The following is a 6,897-nucleotide window of genomic DNA, read 5'->3' as shown; positions in this document are numbered from 1 at the left end:
TTGAGAAAAGGAATTATTCTTCTTACTTGAACTGGCCGTGTAAGATTTCAGGACAGATAATCTCGGGGATGTCGAGGTGTGGAAAATGAATGAGCAACACTCTGGGCTCCCTCAACAAACACCACTGTGGTGCCCTTGAGGAAGCCACTTAAACCCCGGATCGCTCCACTGGAGCTGCTCAGTGGCCAACAGCATTAGACTGTGGCTGCGCTGAGCGAATGTCTGCATGAATTTGAAGCACAGGCCTGAGAAAAAAAAGCAGCCAGCAAAAAGAAAAAAAAAAAAAAAAAAAGAAACCCTCCCAGGATGTATTTTCTAAGAAATACGAATCTTAGGCAGCACCTTAAGGGAATATCAATTCATTTAAGCCAAGGCGACAAGGTGTAAAATAAAAGTCCCTCGGGGAAATTAAAGTGTGATAAAACAGGACAGTCACATATTACAGTAATACAGCCCACCATGCTCACCTTGGATATCCCAGATCCTGGAGTAATTCCTTTCACTCTCTCCTATCAGAGCCAGTTCCTCTGTTTTCACTGACAGCTCGGACAGCAGTCAGCAGGGCTGAGTGGAAGCTGAAATTGCTTTTTCACTGTCTCCAAACTTACATTTCCAGGTAGGTTTACTTTTAAGAGAATGATCCACCGGCTGAATTTCATGAGGACTTCTCACTTGTCAAACGCAAGAAAATGTCCACCAGTCCTTCTGCTTAGACACGGATTCTGGATTCTCGCCAGCTGTGATGAATAATTTATGTAGTGTTACACCAATTACTGCATTTACCAACACTCATACATCAAGTAATTAGTGGTGGAGCAATTTTTCTCACTGTGCCAGGACAGTGAACCCCTGTGAGCTCAACCCCGACCCTTCACCTCCCACGTTCAAAACTCGTGGGTGCCAAAACTGCCTCAGACAGCAGTAAAAGAAAAAAAAAGAGGCTTGGAATCCTTACCTCACTCACTACTTAGTGAATTAACAAAGTGATTAACATATATATATGTAAAACTTTAGTCCAACGCCTTAAAAGGCTGTTGCTGAGATGTTGGAGCATCAGAATAGATTTGTTAATTACAGGAAACGGGTTGGAGGAAGCCACTAAATTATCGCTAGCTAAGGCCAGAGCTGACCGCCTTCACCTTAATAGTTACAGTGCTGACACTGAAGTTTATCTCTCAATAATATAAGAGAACTAAAACATTTCTTTGCAGTATTTGTCACATGGTTAAACAGGTTTATAAAAAAATATATATATATTTTTGACCGAGTTTGTTGCTACTCCAGTTGGGCTTCTCCTTGTGAATGTCCACTTGATGATCATTTAAATGCTTATTTTCATTTGACAAATCGACTTTCTGTACATCAGACTGATGTTTACTAGTGTTTGTCCATCATAGATAATCCATTAAAGTAAGTAGAAGAAAAAGAAAAAGAAAATACAGGATGGGCTCTCGTTGTTTTTTTAATAAAAATGTATGTATTAACATGGAGGAATCATGAATCGATTCATATTTATATCTCAAGATAGGTTCATGCTTCTACCAGGCAGCGAAGAAAAGGCCGCCAAGCACATGTCAAGCACCCCGTCATCAATGCTGACCCTCAGTATTCAAAAGTGAAATGGGTCAGATTGGTTGAGTTTGGCCATTAATTCATTACTTTTAGCTACCAATATTAGGATAACAATTTCAAGTGATTAATGGATACTGTCAGCTAATTTGAACCATTTATCAACGACCTTTAGCCAACGCTTTAGACTTCTCTTGGCTTGCTTGCTTGCCCCGAAGATATATTTTTTCTTGAACTGTTAATTTTCATCCACAGTTTAAACTCCGCAATCTAAAAATCTCTTCCGTCACCTCGGGAGCTCATGACCACTCGACATTTTTTTAGCAGAACAAAAATGTCAACGTGTTGCATGAAATTTCTGTTTACGGGTGTTTGTTTTCTTTTGTTTTCATCGAGGACCCCTATTAGTTAATGCCAAACGCAGTCATCATCTCCCCAACGCTGAGCTGACAACACAATTAGACAAACCTATAGCGCAGAGACAGCTCACATGCATTAGGGCGGCCCAGTTAAATAAGTTTAACAGACATTAACTCGAGGACGGGGACGGAAGAGAAGTGGAGGTTGTTAGAATTCACCCGCAAAAGTGATCTTAATGAGAGCTGCATGCAAAGGAGGATAAGCAGCACTCTTCACCTTCCATACCAAGACCCTGGCTGCGGAGACGGCTTCATTAAGCCCAGCAGACTATGGGCTGTCACTCCTGAAAACGGGCAAGGCGGCCAAAGGAATGGGAAACAACAACACAGTAATAACGTTGACATTTACAATAGACGTCGGATATCATATCCAATTTCTCCCTGCACACCCTTAATTCCTTTTTAATTGCTTTTCCGTGTTGGTTCCGGGATAAGGCTGTCTCTCTTCATTTATGAAAGTGAAGAGATGGGGACAGTGGTGTGTGTGTGTGTGTGTGTGTGTGTGTGTGTGTGTGTGTGTGTGTGTGTGTGTGTGTGTGTGTGAGACGGGGGTGTCGGTTGCAGGCAAGTTGCAAGGCCAGTTCTGAGATAATTGGTGCTTGTTTCAAACAAATCAAATACTTTTATAAAAGCACTTTGATTAAACACTTTAGAAAAATAGGACTTTGATTAGTATGACCAAAAGAATTATATGATGATGACGGACATGATTAATTATCCTGCGGCACGCGACTGGATTGAATATGTTCGCTAGGTCGCCAACGCTCGTCCTCACTGTGTAGATTGTGGTGCAAATGAGAAACAGGAAGCCAAAATCTCTGTTGTCACCAGATATATTTTTTTTAAAGCTGAACATATTTGACCATTAATAAAAAACAAAAGTCCAAAATGGTGAGGCGGGGTCAAGCAATAAATGTAAAATGTTGGGGACAGCCACTTAAATGTATTTTTCCACATTTCTGGAAACATTTGAGTTTGTCTCTTGACGACCTGAGCCAGCGGCTAGTCAGCTTAGCTTAGAGTGAAAATCCCGGCAAAATGGCCAGACTGGATCTCTAAATGTCTTAGTTGAGTAATATAAACATATGGTTTGTAAAACTAAAGTGTAAAAATGAGAGGATGTGGTTTTTGTTTTTTTTACGGGGTTTATGTATGATTCTGTTGCGTCTGCAGAGCCCAGTTAGCCATTTACCCCCATGCTTGGCTAAGCTAAGTAGCTGTTGGCTCAGCAGCTTTATGTAGCCCACTGTGCTATATAATATCACATTTAGCTTTTAATCTGCTAGTTTTGAGCAGCAGGCTAAACTACATTCTAATTCTACTTTAAAATGGCCGTGTGCTGTTGTTAAATCATTAGCAAATAAAAATGTCGGTCACAAATTAAGGATTTGTCGGGCATATTTTATTAAAGTTTGGAAAGACTAAAGCTAGCTGCTAGCCAAGTCTTTATGCTAAGATAAGCTAAAAGTCTGCCGACTGCAGCTCCATAACTAATGAACCAACATAAAAGTGGTATCTTGTAACTTTCGACAAGACAGGTAATAAGCATATATCCCAAAATGTTTAATTTATGCAAAACTATTACATAAATAATCATCAGTTCGACCAAAAAGTGAAGGAAATAAATCTGACACGGGGAGAAACCGCGCAGGAAGTACATGAAAAATAAGCCATTTATGTTCTTAGTTTTTTGGAGATTAAACAGTAAACAACATCAATCAAGCATCAGGTCCATCCCGCTACCAACTGACTGGCGGCACAGCCCAGTGCAGCGCATAACTTGGCAACCCCGGAGTTACTTTTATCCGGCAGAGTGTGTGGTGGTTAATCAAAGCCCATAATTTCCATAATTCATGGATGCCCATCTGTTTGCCACCTACTCCCATGCCCAGTGCAGAATAAACAAATTCAGGAGAGAGGCCAAGGGGCTATTTAATGACAGCATCAGCCATGGCTTGTGCAAATATCCACACATACACAGACACACGCACACACAATATAGTCTAATCAATCTTCCGGCACAACTATAATTCATCCTAAACACAATAGCTTAATCCATCCAAGGTGCAATATTTGCTTCATAATTCACAGAATGAGGTTAACTAATAGGCTTCATGAGTGTAACACCATTACTCATCCCCATCACACTGCGCCTCACACAACTCGCAGCTCGTGGAAAATCTCTGATCTCCATCCAGCCGGTTTCTTTCCCACAAAAGACTTGTCACACTGCAGCATCATACAGATTTTCTTCTGATAAAAATCAAAACTACTTTGATGTTGTTGACGCAAGCTTTGGGACGGCTGTGTGATTGAATCAGCAAAGCTCAGGACAGAAAAAAGGAGCCGATACATAGCTTCGAGGGGAAGTCGATTTGTTAGGGTGAATCGGAGATAAGTTCTCACCTAACAAACATTTGGGAAGCGAAGCAGACGATAAATAGACAAATCGGGCTCTTCTTCTGATTTTTGGTTCATTTAGGAAACCATCTTTACCGACATTTGGTAACACTTTAGATTACAGCCTGCTAATTAGGTTATTCATTTTGGCCACACGTGGCATCAATGAAATACTGCCTGCAAACGTACAATGAAAAATGTAGATATAAGAACAGAAGACAAGATGTTAAGGATCAAGATGTAAAAAGTAAGATGTTTTTAATTTAAGTATTAGTAAGATTATATCAAATGTGTAACATCACAGGGTAAAAAGACATAAAAGTGCAGGAAATAGGGTAGTTATTACAGGTTATGAGGTAATTTATTCATCATTATATAACACAAGGTTGCATAATAAAATGGAAGTTAAACTCTCATACTACACAGCTTACAAAACATATATATATAGCCATTTATATAGAAATTAAACATAAAAACAGTACAAAAATGTATTCCTAGTTTGGTGTCCCATGTCCAGCCCAGCCACCAGAATTAAATGTTGGTTTGGTACGTTTCTGCAAAGCATGGATATGTTCATTTTGTACAATTTCATACGTATAATGTGTCATATGATGTTCAGATTTCATATGTACAACCTGATTTTCATGTCAAGGGGTGCGACAGCTTGGGCGAGATGGCTACCAAGCAAGAGACCACTGTTCAAGACGGCGTTCAACATTATCAGGAGTGAAGCTGCTGGACATTTTCCAGACGTGTTGGCTGCGAAGTAAACCAAATCACAGTCTTTTCAGTATAGAGTTTCAACATGTTTGTGTCTGGGATATTTCTCTTGCCAGTGTCGCATCCATCTGACGATCAAAACTGATGTCAGAGACCAACCTGCTCCAACAGCTTTTATGTCCTGACAGATCATTATCAGATGAAGCAATGACAACCATCAGGAGAAAAGCATTATAAACGTGGGAGAGCTCTATCAATACGTCAGTACGTTTTGGGTATGCAGGCATTGAAACAAGACATTGAATATGCTTAGTTTCTGGTAAATATTCTAACGACACAAAATATTCACACTGTAATTTGCAGGGCTTCAATGCGAAGCATTATCCAACAGTTTTAATATGCAATTCCATCTTCCCACTGAATATTACTGTAGTTTTTTTAATGGCTTGAGGCCTGGCTGGTGCCTCCATGCTGAGAGCCACTGTCACTTACTGCCTGCTAAAAATAGCAAACTATTAAATATAATGATGGCAGGAGAAAACAACAGGTTAAAACAAAAAAAAAAAAAAACACGTTGGATGAAGTTAACAGCATTTAAGGCTACAGATCTTCAAGCGTCGTCTGGTGTGAGAGGGTCACAGATGTAATAAGAGCCCCTCTGACCCAGCTGTTGAGCTCCATTTGAAGTATTAGAGCAGTAATTCACTGGGGACAGACTGAGGGACAAATGACTTTTCCCACCAGAGCGCCTGGTGTGATAACCAAAGTTCTTCCCACTCTGTAAAGTATCAAAAGTTGAAAATAAATCTAAAATGGGGAGAAACTTTTTTTATGCCGGTCGATCTCGAGGTCTGTCCTTCTTTCAACACAAAGCCAGCCCACCGGCCAAAGAGCTCGGAGTGATTCTGATAGTTCCTTGACTTCTGGAGTGCCGCTGGAGAGGCAGCCGTGACTCCCCCGGTAACTCAGAAACATTAAAAATTAAGTTGTTTTTATCCTTGGCAGATTTGGAAGAAGGTCATCCGTGCTTTTATCTGATCTCGTTTAGGCAAACTGCAAAAGTCACCCTCACCCTCCGCCTTCTTCAGCAGCAGCGTCTCTCTCTGCTGCGATACAAGTGCCAGTTTTGCCAGTGCACAAAAATAAAATGTATCTTTTTGTTGAAGGATGAGTTTCACTGACATTCATAACATAAATGTTACCGGTGTTTGAATCAGTGACAAGCATTTTGATTCTGGGGGGCTACAGAGCTGTCAGCCACACACATTATTCTTTTTCGTCTCATTCTTTTCCTGTCTGGTTAAAACTCCAAAATCCCCAGGTTTACTGCAAGCCACACTGGTACATTGGAGGGTTTGCTAGACCCCTCACATGTTGCTATAGGGGTGGTATTAAGAGACATGCTTCATAATCAAGGGTTCATTGGTGGTTTCTATTTTTCTTTTTCTTTAAATGTAAAAAGAAAAATGGTTTAAACTGCCTTTGTCAGCTGTAATGTTAGGTGCAAAGGTTAGCGTGTCGAGCTTAATAGCTAAGTACATACAGTCGTCAATTATATCCATGCTGGGGAGATTTCACACATTATATTTTACTGGCAGTGATGTTTGCAAACCACACTGGTAAGCACTCACCCTGTAATAATTCTAACTTGTGATATCTGAAGTAAAACAGTTTTAAAAACACCAACAATGTGGCATAAAATTAACTTTTGGATCAAGTGTGTACGCCTAAGCTATGTAGCTTATTAGACCAACAAGACCCTTTTACACGGTTCTCATTACAATTCAAA

This window comes from Acanthopagrus latus, chromosome 14, assembly GCF_904848185.1.
Source record: "Acanthopagrus latus isolate v.2019 chromosome 14, fAcaLat1.1, whole genome shotgun sequence".
Lineage (NCBI taxonomy): Eukaryota > Metazoa > Chordata > Actinopteri > Spariformes > Sparidae > Acanthopagrus > Acanthopagrus latus.
The sequence above is the reverse complement of the archived record's forward strand: the minus strand, read 5'-3'. Positions refer to the sequence as shown.